Source organism: Gekko japonicus, unplaced genomic scaffold (assembly GCF_001447785.1).
Source record: "Gekko japonicus isolate JY-2015 unplaced genomic scaffold, Gekko_japonicus_V1.1 scaffold2443, whole genome shotgun sequence".
In the NCBI taxonomy this organism is placed as follows: Eukaryota; Metazoa; Chordata; class Lepidosauria; order Squamata; family Gekkonidae; genus Gekko; species Gekko japonicus.
This window is the reverse complement of record NW_015177089.1, coordinates 112,742-126,468: the sequence shown is the minus strand read 5'-3', so window position 1 is coordinate 126,468 and position 13,727 is coordinate 112,742. Positions and strand designations below refer to the sequence as shown.

At 44.9% G+C, this 13,727-nt stretch overlaps 1 long non-coding RNA gene across 1 annotated transcript in view; it reads right to left on the bottom strand.

Annotated features, from left to right (window-relative positions):
* Positions 1-704: 704 nt before the first annotated feature.
* LOC107124763 overlaps positions 705-13,727 on the bottom strand; it is a 116,749-nt gene continuing 103,726 nt past the window's right edge. The window contains exons 2-3 of the long non-coding RNA XR_001482992.1: positions 3,371-3,439; positions 705-1,066 (exon numbers count right to left, since the gene is read on the bottom strand). This is a non-coding gene — a long non-coding RNA (uncharacterized LOC107124763). The remainder of the gene's footprint in view (positions 1,067-3,370; positions 3,440-13,727) is intronic.

Sequence of the window (13,727 nt, the reverse complement as noted above, 5' to 3'; positions counted from 1 at the left end):
GAGAGAGAGAGAAATGCACACAAATATACCAGGCTGGAGAACTGAAGGAGAAAAATTCAACCCGTCCTTCCTCTGTTTTGGAAAGATGACTTAATTCAGCCAGGGCAAAGGGTGATGTAGCTGTAAATTGCACGTTGGAGTTATTCATACTTGCTACGTTTCAGGGACGAAGTCACCTTGGGCGTCTGTCCTAAATGCATGAATTTCAGTCAAGTTCCACTGAATGGAATGATTCCTGTTCTATTCTTTTCCCCACAAGGAAAGTCACGTGTGAAACAGAAGGCCATCCAAATGGAGATCACGTATGATTTCTAGATTTCCTGATTGTCTAGTTGAATATTAAATCAGAGACACGTTTAGAAGTTCAGGATTTAACGTGATCCCACTGAACAATTTAACAGTGACTTGCTGTCCAGCGCCAGGAGTGTTCAGGAACCGGAATGACAGGGCCAGGAGCGTTCAGGAACTGGAATGACAGCCCCAGGGTTCAGAATATTTTTTCCCCTGTTTTCCTCCTCTAAAAACTAGGTGCGTCTTATGGTCAGGTGCGTCTTATGGTCTGAAAAATACGGTACCTTAATTTTGGAAAGTCAGCGTAATTCTCTGGCCCACGCAAGCAGAACAGAGGGAGCATTTAAAAAAGAAACCAAGAGTAGAGTCTAGTTTATGGAAAGTTATTTTTAATATAAGAAGAAAATGGACTGGAGTAGCCGGCTAGCATCTGGCTGCATATTTCAGAATTTCTTTTTTGATCAGGAGAAAAAACACACACCATTGCTTCAGTCTACCTCTACAAGGAGTGTAAAGTCAATGCATGGTTTAGATTGGGGGGGGGAGATAATTGATCTGTCGCACACAGGAAAGTGAAATAGCTGCAAATCATCTGATACCCATTAATACCCATTGTCACCCCCAGCTGGTCAGCGGCATCTTGGAAATGTAGAACCCGGCCTTGTCACTGGCACTGAAGTCACGACTTTCTACGAGAGGTGTCGGAGAAGACTCAGGCATTGGGGTTGGTCCTCATAAGTTCCACGTCTGCGTTCACCATCTCCTTGACCAGCTCCTGCCAGACAGAAAGGGGGGTGGGGAGGACATGAGTTCGGCTTGCTCCACTTACAACATCCCCCTGTCCATTTCCATCCTGTTGGCGTGCTGATGTAAAACACTCCTTGAGGTCATTTTTTTTTTTTGCACAGACAGTGTCATTGTGCCCTGCGGGACTGAATCTGCCCTTGGACACGCAGGTGAGCTGCCCTGCCGCCTCAGGTAGCTGACTTTTGGGTATGCTTGCAGGGCAGCAAATTGCCAGTTATTTAGACGCATTTCATAGGCTACCATTATGAGGCTGCTAGTTGGGTTTTTTGCCTCCCGCAGGGAAACGTTTGGCTGTTTCTGGTGCCACGAAGGCATATTTGGCTTTGCGTTTGTTTTCTTTTCCTCCTAAGAGCGGTGCATCGTTTCCAACAAACCCTGAGCAGAGCTCCCGGCTCCCTCTGGAATCCACAGCACCAGCGGACCCCCAGGGACAATGCTAGGCATGGTGTGTGTGTGTGTGTGTGTGGGGTTGCAGTGGGAAGAATCAGTAAAAACACACACACACCCCACTGGGGGCACAAATTTGTGTAGACTGTGCTTGTGTTTCTTTTGTCTGGCAGACTGCATCCTCCCAGTACACAAACTGCAGCATTTTCTTCTTCGAATACTGCAGGACCTTCTCTCAGACAGAACAAATTTGACAACCTTCACAGGAGTGGATATCCTGTTGCTCTGATATGAGAAAACACTCCTTGAGGTCATTTTTTTTTTTTGCACAGACAGTGTCATTGTGCCCTGCGGGACTGAATCTGCTCTTGGACACGCAGGTGAGCTGCCCTGCTGCCTCAGGTAGCCGACTTTTGGGTATGCTTGCAGGGCAGCAAATTGCCAGTTATTTAGACGCATTTCATAGGCTACCATTATGAGGCTGCTAGTTGGGTTTTTTGCCTCCCGCAGGGAAACATTTGGCTGTTTCTGGTGCCACGAAGGCATATTTGGCTTTGCGTTTGTTTTCTTTTCCTCCTAAGAACGGTGCATCGTTTCCAACAAACCCTGAGCAGAGCTCCCGCCTCCCTCTGGAATCCACAGCACCAGCGGACCCCCAGGGACAATGCTAGGCATGGTGTGTGTGTGTGTGTGTGTGGGGTTGCAGTGGGAAGAATCAGTAAAAACACACACACACCCCACTGGGGGCACAAATTTGTGTAGACTGTGCTTGTGTTTCTTTTGTCTGGCAGACTGCATCCTCCCAGTACACAAACTGCAGCATTTTCTTCTTCGAATACTGCAGGACCTTCTCTCAGACAGAACAAATTTTGAGTCCAGTGGTACCTTTAAGAGTGCCACTAGACTCAAAATGCGTTCTGTTGCTTCAGACCAACGTGGCTGCCCACCTGGATCTACCTTCTCTCAGTCTGTGAATTGCCGTGGTGATGGGTGGGCGGAATTGGGAGCGCACTGCGGATTGCTTAAAACTCTCTTGAGTTCTGTCTGTACTTATTTAGAAATGATTACCATTAAAATGGGGCCGTGGTGGCTCAGAGGTTAAGACGCTGAGCTGCAGACCGGAAGGTCTGTAGTTCGGCAGTTCGAGACCCGAGTGTGCCGCATGACGGAGTGAGCTCCCCATCTCTGACCCCAGCTCCTGCCAACCTAGCAATTCGGAAGCAAGAAATTGCAAGTGGATAAATAGGTACCGCTTCAGTGGGAAGGTAACAGTTTTCCATGCACCTTGGCGTTTAGTCATGCCGGCCACATGACCACGGAAACATCTTCGGACAGCAGGGGCTCGTCGGCTTGGAAACGGAGATGAGCACCGCCCCCAGAGATGGATTTTACTGGCTTTCAAGCAAGGGAAACCTTTACCTTTACCATTTAAATCAATGTGTCTTACTTTTGTGTAAATATGTTCAGGGTGGGGTGGAAGGATGCGATCTGAAACAGGTTTACATGTGGACAAGTTGGGCAATCTGTTGGGCTTCATAAAACATTATTTATTATTTATTTATTTATTTGCATTTTTACCCCGCCCTCCCCGCAAACGGACTCATGCTTAAAACATGCTTATTTATGTCCTAAAATTTTGATTCCTGCAGCTAGCTGTAATCCTTGGACAGCTTAGCCTTAAAACAGGGCAAAAAATGTCTGGCACTTAGAGCAGAATGCTTGGGATATCTTCACTATACAGGAGTTCCTGGATTTTGAAAAATTAATTTTAAGACTTCACACACTTGCACTAAGGTGTAATTCTGTCTTTGCTGTAAACAGTTTGTAGTGCTTCAGTTCCTTTTTTTTTTTCCCGAATAGGGAGAAAGCAACAAGGAGAGCTTACGTCAAAAGTGACTCTTGGTTTCCACTTGAGTTTCTGCTTCGCTTTGGTACAATCACCTTGAAGAAAGTCCTAGGGGGAATAAAAGATGGGGAGAAATTTCAGGGTCTTCACTTGTTTGTTTTTACTGTTGAAGGGCTCGTTCGCTCTCTCTCTCACACACACGTACCAGTAACAGCCTGTCTTTATAAAAGAACGAAAATTACAAGTCTTTGCTAAAGAAATCCTGAGCCTGATTCCCTTCCCTTTTCTGGATTGCAGTGGGGATGAAAAGGCAAAGTGATGGTTAGAAAAAATGTTGACGGATTTTTGCTCCCTCCAGAGCAGACTAATTCATCCACACTGTTGCTGGAAAGGGCTGGTAATTCTCAGAAATTCAACCCACCCTTTCTCAAGTTTTGCAATTCCAGTTGAAGGGCTGTGGCTTATATACCATCAGGAGGCAACATTTAAGAACTGCTGTACAGACCACTCACAGTGCATTCTGGACATCAAATCGGGTTGACTCTTTAATGGAGACCACCTTCTTTTACGTTGTCATACAGCCCCAGTCTTGCTGCTAGCAGAGCTGTTTCAAATTAATGTGTTTTATCCCAGTCTTTCTCCCCCCCCCCCTTTGGTTAAATTACAGAAGTACATCTCAAAGCAAACATGACAACTAGAATATTTTCCAGCAGATAAAATCCATGAGATAACTGTGAAGTTCATTAGTAAAATCTTGGGTGAAGAGAAATAACATACTTTTTTAAAAATTAGAATTACCATGTATGTCAAGTTTTGGAATTACAATGTTCATTTATGCTGTAAAATAACTATTCGTAAGTTATCCTAAAAACACCATTAAGTCTCAATGCTACTTGTGAATACTGATAATACATAATAGAATAAAAAGGCAGTTTTTTAAAAAGGGCCAATGTGGTTCTTTCATTCAATTCAGAGACATGTGTAATTACAACATCCTTTTAATATTGATTGAGAAAACTGCTCAGGCATTCTAGGCAAAAAAGGCACAAAAATGAGATTTTACATCAGTTTAGAAGAAGCATCAGAATTCTGGTCCACTAGTAGAGCTAGGAGGGTTTCTGCTTTCACCTCTAGAAAAAGACTCTTTTTGGGTAAAATGTAGTAATTATAAATGATACTGCTTTACAACTTTATCACACAGATCCAAAACAATGTTACAAAACCCAAAATGTGCAGTATTAACTGAAGCTATGGTGGCACACACATTTCCCCCCCAGCTAATGCACTGACAATCTGAACACTTTGGGTTGTGCTACGTCTAAAGGGCCCGGAACCTGATGGCTCAGGCTACCCTAATCTGGTCAGGTCTTGGGAGCTTAGCAGGATTGGCCCTGGTTAGTATTTGGATGGGAGACCACCAAGGAATACCAGGGTCACTACACAGAGACAGGCAGTGGCAAACCACCTCTAAACGTCTCTTGCCTTGAAAATTCTGGGGGGTGTCACCCCACATTGGCCTTGAAAACCCTTGGGGAGGGGTCACCCCAAGTTGGCTGTGGTTTGACAGGGGGAAAAAAAGGCTAAAGCAGAGTCCTCCCCCAGGAAAATGAACCGTTCAGTTGCTGTCCATGGCCACATCGTCATGCAAACTGCCTATGAAAAGAACAGGATATTCTCTACAAAATCTGAAACTTTTCTTTTTTTAAAAAAGTGCTTGAGGTATGCCAGAGGGGATTCTGGGTAGGCGTCGGGGACGAGCAATGGTTCTCATCCTTTCTTCTTCTTCCCAGGACCGGCCCCAGCTTAGTTTGCACCCTAGGCGAGGATCCCTTCTGGCGCCCCCCCCCCCCGTGCGCCCACCATTTCCCGAAAATAAATGCATTTTAGGAAGAATGAAAAACACAAATATTCAAGAAACTCCCAGAGTACGGGGCCAGCTGCAGGTTGGCGCCCCTAAGGGCCGTCCCGCTCTAGGCGATTGCCTAGTTCGCCTAGTGAGTGAGCCGGCCCTGCTTCTTCCCAGTGTGGGATTCACTTCTAACTGGACTTCTCGGAACTTACTTGCAAAATAACTCCGTGCTAGGCTCCCCCTTCCCAAAGTGAGGACTCTCACATCTTTTTAACACTGAACATGTTCCTTTCATTTTTTTCCATGTTCAATATTTGTACTGCAATTCAGAGCAACAGGCTTTATTTCATGGCTGTGTTGCACAATGTTGCAGAGACAACCCAAAATCTGCCATCAAGCCGATCTCACCCTATTCCTACAGTTTTCTTCTCGTCTTGTGACCCACCTGCGTGTCTGGGGCTGGCACAGTCCTCCCTGCACTCACCCCGCAGCTCTGTGGCCTGGCCGAGAGGCCGCAGTGACCTCGAGGTGGAAGGAGCCCTCCCCCAATCGCCATTAGGGCCAGGACGAGGCCAGGTGACCAGAGAAATGTTGGCAGGGCAGGAAAAGCCCTGTGGCACCGCAGAGCCGCGCTGGAGGGCTGCAGCAGCGAAGCAGTGGAGGCAGCCTGGGAAGGCAGGCCGGGGGGAACCGGGCAGGCACACCTTGCCAGGAGCAGCGGGGGGGGAGGAGGGGGGAGCAGGAAGGAGGCCTTGCCAGCACATCCAGGGACATCTGGCCAGGATGACACAGCCCTCACAGGAGAACCTATGATTCAGTCCTTACACTATGAACCTTGTGGTCTGCTGACATTGCTGAAATCAGGTTCCACTCACACAGCCGGCAAACGGAAGAAGTCGATGGAAACGCATCTTCGAAATATCTAGAATGGGCGTCTTTGCAAAGGCTGTTTGGAAAATGTTATGACCAATGTTCCCTCTAAGCTGTGGAGTCCTGTGAGCAAAAAATCTACTTTGTGAGCTACTGGCATTAAAGTTGTGAGCAAGCAAGTTGGCTACTGCATAAATTAGTTTGTTCTGGAGCCGTCCCTCCTGAGCTGAGACAAAAATCTGTGAGTCAGAGGCTAAAAACTGTGAGCTAGCTCACACTAACTCAGCTTAGAGGGAACACTGGTTATGACTGTGGACTCCTATCAAGTTATCAAGTTACACTGAGTACATGGACTTGATGTCTTATCTTCAAAGGAGGAAATATTGTACCTTATGCCTTAATATAGTTACAGCATGCATAAATGTGCGGGCTAGAGGCTAAAAAGCTGTGAGCTAGCTCACATTAACTCAGCTTAGAGGGAACACTAACTGTTTCAGGCTCAGCGGTTCCAAACGGCAGGTGGGTCCCAAACAGACATGTTCTTTTGCAAGTGGTGTCAAGTACACCTTTTAGTCCGCAACGTATTTCTTTTATTTGTTTGTTTCATTCGTACCCCAACTTTCTCCCCAATGGAGACCCAAAGCAGCTTACAGCAGTCTCCTCTCCGCCATTTCATCCTCACAACAACCCTGTGAGGGAGGTTAGGCTGAAAAAGTATGACTGGGCCAAGGTCACCCAGTGGGCAGAGTGGGGATTCGAACCCGGGCTTCCCAGATACTGGCCCAACACTCCTAACCATTAAACCACACCGGCTCTTGTGAGAGTCAGTTCAAGCCAGAAATGGGGGACGGGGATGGGGACACCCTGGTGTGAAATCAACGTTTGAGCCGGTTAGGCTTCCCCGTTTATTTATTGATACGGGAAATGCAAAACCAATTTAAGTTTCACAAAAATGGCCGAAACATCATGAATGGCTTCTTGTTCGATACCACAGTAGTAAGCCTTTCTTAGCCACCTAGTACTTAAAGTCATTAGATGGAGGCAAAACTATAATGGGCATAATTCAATGATCCCTTGAGTCCGGGCAGGAAAAAGTACCGCCATGATGGCGACCAAGTTTATGAGTGGCGTGTCTATTTCTGTGAGTTGCTCATGCTATGAAAAAACAGAGTCATTACAAGTACCGTTAAAAGGGGGGGAGGATAAATGAAAGCAAACTTGGAGCAAAATCACTGCTCCGCTATGTTATTATAATAGTTCAATGAAATGAGATACGTGCCTATTCAGCTTCCTCTTTTTGCCTGAACTGGAGTCTCCTTGCCGGCCCAGAAGCCGACAGGAGTTCTGTGGTAGGAGTTTGTGTTCTTGGGGCATAACAGGATCAGAAAGTTTAGGATGAGGTCCCAGAAGGCGAAACTGGCTATCAAAAGTCAGGAAATAACCCCCTTCTCCTTACTCTTGTTCTGTTAGAATATCAGATGAGAACGTATTTAAGTTCAATGTGGGGTTTAGTTCCTGCCTATTTTTGACACAATTGTGTTGTTTTTTAACCTCACTGGGCTCTTAAAATACAGAAGATGGGAGGAGGGAGAGGAGAGATTTTTTTTTTAAAAAGCAAAGACTTTCTGAAGAATTCATAACAGCACAAAGAGAGCCACAATGTTTAACATAACTGTCGAAGCGGCATTCTTGCTTTCATTCATTTGTTGGTACTATAATTTTCCAGTAAAATGTCTAGGTTTAAATATGCATTTAAAAAACAACAACACAAAACACACCAGATTTTAATGTCCTGTGAAAAAGGAAAATAAAGCTTAAAAACGGCAGTTTAAGATGTAACAACCTGTTCTTGGCCATGGAAAACCAAATACCTGGCAATACGGCCCAAAGCCAAGAGCCAAATGGTTGCTGTTTAGAACTACTGTACAGATCTCCCACAGATTTCAGTTCACTTAGCGGTGATATGATCTCTCTAGGACAGGAAAAGAATGTGTTTATCTAGTAAGATTTTTTAACCCTTCTCTCTTTTGTAATTGCAGGTTTAAGTGTCAAATTTTACACAATTACACTGATTAAACTTGATCTTGGCAGTTCTTCTGTCATTTATGCTAAGAAAGGCCTACATTTTTTACACTGAAGTACTGGCTGCAGAGCGTGGTCTGGAATTTTTAAAAACAGAGCAGTGAAAGCCAGAGGGGAAAAATGCAAACAATTTCTATGTAAATATCCAGTTTCCTGAGTTCTGGGTGTCATCATAGCCTTTATTTTAGCTCATTAGGTGAATGGTCTGGTTTCACTATGCAATTTATTACTGTCTAATTCAATTTACTTTAGCAAAGCATTTGAAAGCCTCACAACACATTGCCAGTAGTTTGCCAGCACAATTCCAAAAGGGTTATTTTTAAAAAAGAAATCTATGCCCTGGTCCTGAGGCTTGCAACAGTGCTAAGCAAGACATATCAAGCAGTTTCATAAGTACAGTACAGGTGTTGCAATGGTGCTATGTGAACGCTTCACTTTCCATCACAGGCAAACATACAGGATCAGAGTGCTAAAGTTACAATTGATGTGGTTTCCTTATTCAGGTATTTAAGTCATCACCAAACCAGTAGCAGGTTCTGTGCAAGGTTTCCTTCCTTCCTTCCTTCCTTCCTTCCTCCCTCCCTCCCTCCCTCCCTCCCTCCCTCCCGGGATAGAGCATATATTTATTCTGAATTACATCAAAAGGGAATTAGATAAGCATATGGAGCAGAGATCCATCAATGGCTATTAGCCACAAGGTATAGAAAGCCACTCTGGGGCAAGTGATGCTCTGTCTTCTTGGTGCTTGGGGGGGGGGGGTTTCTTATGTCCTGGTCCAACTGGTGGACCTCCTGATGGCACCTGGTATTTTTGGCCACTGTGTGACAGAGTGTTGGACTGGATGGACTTTTGGCCTGATCCAACATTGGTGTCTCTTATGTTCTTATCCCACTGTATATAGATAGTTTAAGACAGTTAACTACAATTCTTAATGAAATGTGTGTATATGCTATATAAACACTCATAAAAGAAGGCAAAATTGATGGACAGAGCTACAGAGTCTAGTCATAATGTTTAGTGAAGAATGATAAAGTTGGGTTTTAGCAAGCTGCCAGAGATTATGCATCAGATGTCAACCTTAAATTAGTGCTCTGTGGACTCAGTATTTCAAATGGGAAGAACTACCTCGCAAAATTTGAATGATAGTGAATATGTTATATCAGATATGATGAAAACACTGCAAAGATTTGGAGGATATGAAGCAGTTTTTGCAGTCTGAAATTAGAGACAGAGATAGAAAGAGAATTTCCAGGGGTCATTTTGTAAAAAAAGAGGTGCAGGAGCTCATTAGCATAACTCATTAGCATAACTTATTTGCATATGCCACACCCCCTGATGTCACCGGAAGTGTGTCAGAAGGCAACACCCACCGCTCAGGCTCCACTGGACTGTTTTGGATTGCTAGCGATTGGGGGGACGACGACGTGCAGATCTGTCCTCACAGAGGAGGGAGAGCTTGTACCTGAATAAAACTTGGTCTTAAAGGTGCCACTAGGCTGTTTTGGACCGGGGGGGGGGGCAGGGGGAGCTCTGCAATTTACCTGGCTGCTTCTTGCTCTGACTGAGGGCTGCTGGGAGCAGGGGGTGGGGCTTGTTTCATGTGCCCGCCCCCTGGGCTCTTTACTGATGGAGCTCTGCTCCTGTGCGCTCCTGCAGGAAATGACCCCTGAGAATTTCTAGCTGGACTTAGCTGGGACTGTGGTGTTGTGGTGGTGGTGGTAGGGAGTGAGAATGAGCTGACAAGTTGCTCTCTGGGAAATTAGTGCAGTGCCAGCAGATTTACTACCTGCTAGAGGAGTGCTTTTTTTGCTTCCAATATACTCTACCTGTTTCCTCCTTGCCACTCAGGCGTGGGAAGTGTGTAACAGCACGATGAACATTTGTGGTGTCTACGCAGCTATCGCAAAGTATTGCTCACTCTGCAAAGCAAAACTAAGTGAAAGCAAAACACAGATCAAAACATTTTGAAAAACAAGGCTTAAGATCCACCAGGTAACAGAAATAAAACACCTTTAGGAATCTAAGCAGGGCATCTATGAATGGCATTTATAAATTTGCATTTCCCCCCTCTACTGTGTTTTTGGGGAAAACACATTGTGGTACAAGATGGCCACCAAAGGAATAATGCCCTCTTCCTTTTGTTAGCATAAGTTGGCTAACTGAAGCAGAGAACAAGTATAAAGAAAACAGCCGTGAGAGTCTGACCCACAAATCAAGCAGTCAACAAGACTTGCAAAAAATGCTTCCTGTGTATTACAGTCTAAATTCCTACAAATCATAAGAAAATCCTAGAACAAAGATACATCATCAAAGATACATCATCAACGTCGTCTCCAGACTATCTAACAACGTTTCAAAATTGGATCTTCCTCAGGAATATTAGAGAGGTACAAAAGCTCTCTTGCTCTTAAAGTGCTTTACAACAAGTCATGGAAGATAATACAATTCATTCAGATAGGATGCTGATCTCAATATGTTCAGGCTCAGATATGCTGCTAAGCTTCTAATGGATCCATTGAAGCAGAAACATTTTTAGGAAGACAGAATTTTCATGAAGAGCCAGAAAGAATGCAAAATGCAAGCTGTTTCTACTGAACAGATATATAGTTGTTCACTTGTAATTAATAGGTAGACCACTTCCAGAAGTGGCTGTTGTGAACTCTGTCACCTTGTGGGGCAAGACTAGACACTGTCTTGACCTCCTTTTTACTGTTGCCAGCACCACTTTGGGTAAAACCCAGCCCCTCTCTCTCTTGTGGGTCACCTGGGGGTTGCCAAGGAGCCAAGGGTATGGACTTGTGCAAACTCTCTCTAACTGAACAACTTTATTTCTACAGGGCACAAACTCTGGGGACAACAAGAACAGAGGTATTCTATGGGCATTGAATTGCAGCTAGTACCAGAAATCTATTTACTTAATATAATACCAGATGGATATAGGCATGATGAACTATGAATTTTGTCATATATCCTTACTACAGCCAGGATATTGGTTGCCAAGTGTTGGAAATCTGAAAACCTACCTGCCAGAGAGAAGTTGATTATAAAAATCGGCTTTTCAAAAAAGATGGTTTAGAGTTAATAAATGGTTGGGGGAAAATGCGTAACTCCATAAATATATTTCATATACAAAATATCATTACATTTCTATTTGGTTTTTATTTTTATGCTTACTCTCTTTTTGTGGTTTCGTAATGAAAATTATAAATATTGTTATCTCTTTTTTTGTAATGGAAAAGCATAAATAAATTTGTTAAAAAAAAGAAAGAACAGATCTAAGTATTCTAAGCAATGTAAGCAAATGTACAGTTACTTAGATACTCTCAGTCCATGGTATATCTGGTCTTCGTTCATTACATGATGCCACCATCCCTGGTGCCTCTGCATTCCTCTTTAGCAACGCTCCCTCTAAGCTGTGGAGTCTTGTGAGCAAAAATTCTACTCTGTGAGCGACTGGCATTAAAGTTGGGGGTGAGCATAAACCAGTTTGCTTTGGAGCCCTCTTTCCTGAACAAAGACAAAAAATATGTCAGCCAGAGGCTAAAGAACTGTGAGCTAGCTCACACTAACTCAGCTTAGAGGGAACAACTGCAGCATCATCCCTCTCTGTCGTCCTTCATGGCAGAACGCACAGGAGAGACGGCTCCCCCAACGTCCTCCAAAATGGACTCCAAGCATGCTCTCAGACAAAGGTACAGCTCTCCTTTGCAGGCCCCACCCCATGGGTGCTCCAGGGCCCATAGCTAACCCAGGTGCCAAGTCCTGGGACCGAACCCCACCAGATCTGGACCCTCCAATCAAGAGATGTCAAGAGGGCCGGCATGTTTCCCTCTCAGCTGGTAAAGGATGCTCTCTCTCTCTCTGGTGAAGAGCACCTTCCTCCTCTCTTCCCAGCCAAAGAGACCCCGGGGTCCCTTTCCATCGCCATAACCAGGGCTTTTTTTGTAGAAAAAGCCCAGCAGGAACTCATTAGCATATTAGGCCACACCCAACAGCAGAAATACACTAGCATATTAGGCCACACCCCTGACAGCACAGCGCATTAGCATATTAGGCCACACCCAACAGCAGAAATACATTAGCATATTAGGCCACACCCCACATGTCACCAGAAGTGTGGTCCTCCAACCACACCCACCTTTTGCTTCTTATTCTGTTTACTTTGTTGTCTAAACCCTGGGCTTTTTTTGTAGCAGGAACTTATTTGCATGTTAGGCCACACACCCCTAATGTAGCCAATGCTAATGAGTTTCTGCTGTTGGGTGTGGCCTATTATGCTAATGAGTTCCTGCTGGGCGTGGCCAACTCAGGAGCCAGCCGGAACTCCGTTCCTGTGCGTTCCTGCCCAAAAATAGCCCTGCCCATAACTATCACAGCATCTCTTGCCCCCTTGCCACTCATCCATCATAAGAGGCATTTTACTTACGAAACAACACACAGAGATGCGCGCTTTTCTATTTTATGGCTGATCCTGAAATGTGCTGAGTCCCTAGGTTCTCCATGGCTTGGGGGAGGGGGCTGCTGGCACTCAGTGCATTTTACAAAAAAGGTCCCATGAAAAAGTTTCCACGATCCCGCCTAAATGAATACAAACTCAGGAAATCTCAGCCTGTCCTCTTCCATCACTTGCCAAGAACCTGCCTGTTAATCTCCCGTCAAGTATCTCTGCGAAAGTCCAGGCACACACAGACCCTAAGAAGTAATAAACATAAGGTTGATGATAATGGCAACGAATGGTCTTCGCTCAGTTTCCCACTGTACTGCAGTACATCAGCCCAAATTGGAGCTGAACGCAGAGGGCTCCTTTAGTGACTGGGAGTGATAAGACACAAGAAGAAAACAGCAAGCTGTCTGGTCTGTTCAGGAAGCTGGGAACTGGTGGCATTGTGCACCCGTGGGGCCGAGAGAACGCGGTCAGACCGAAAACAATGCTCCAGCTCAGCCCCAGGGAATCAGCACTGGCTGTGACGAGCATACTGACAGTGGAGATAAAATGGCCAGCGGAGCAAAACAGGGGGAAGCTGGCGCTGTGAGCGGTGCGATTTGGCGCTTAATCGCCTTGATGGAAACAGCGCACAAGTTAATCAACACACGGATGTACATGACCAGTATCTGTCCCTCGGAGAGCGTATGCAGACCTCAGTTTACCACTTGTTATCATTGTGCTTGTGTCAACTGAATCACATGGTCGGCATTGTAAGGAAGAGGAAAATTATCAGAGTGTTTCCCTTTCCATAAAGCATTCTTTAGCCAATAAATGCCTCCCGTGAGGAGGTTAATCTGAAGACCACTGAAGTGAATAATTTCAAAGGTTTCAGATCACCTCATGAGACTCTCATCTACATTAGGGAAAATGGCTGCTGCCCTCAGTTGTGTTAAAATCATATTATATGCCCAATACAGATGGGATTTATGTTTGTTTCACTTTTTCCCTGTTGCTATCTCACTGTGGACGCTTTCACGTGAAATACTGATGCGGAAAGGTTCACCAGAAAGTGGTTTTACTCTCTCGGTATTCTTAGCTGAATGTTTCCTTGAACGTGATCAGATGGCATTTCCTACAATACAAGCAGGGCTATTTTTGGGCAGGAATGC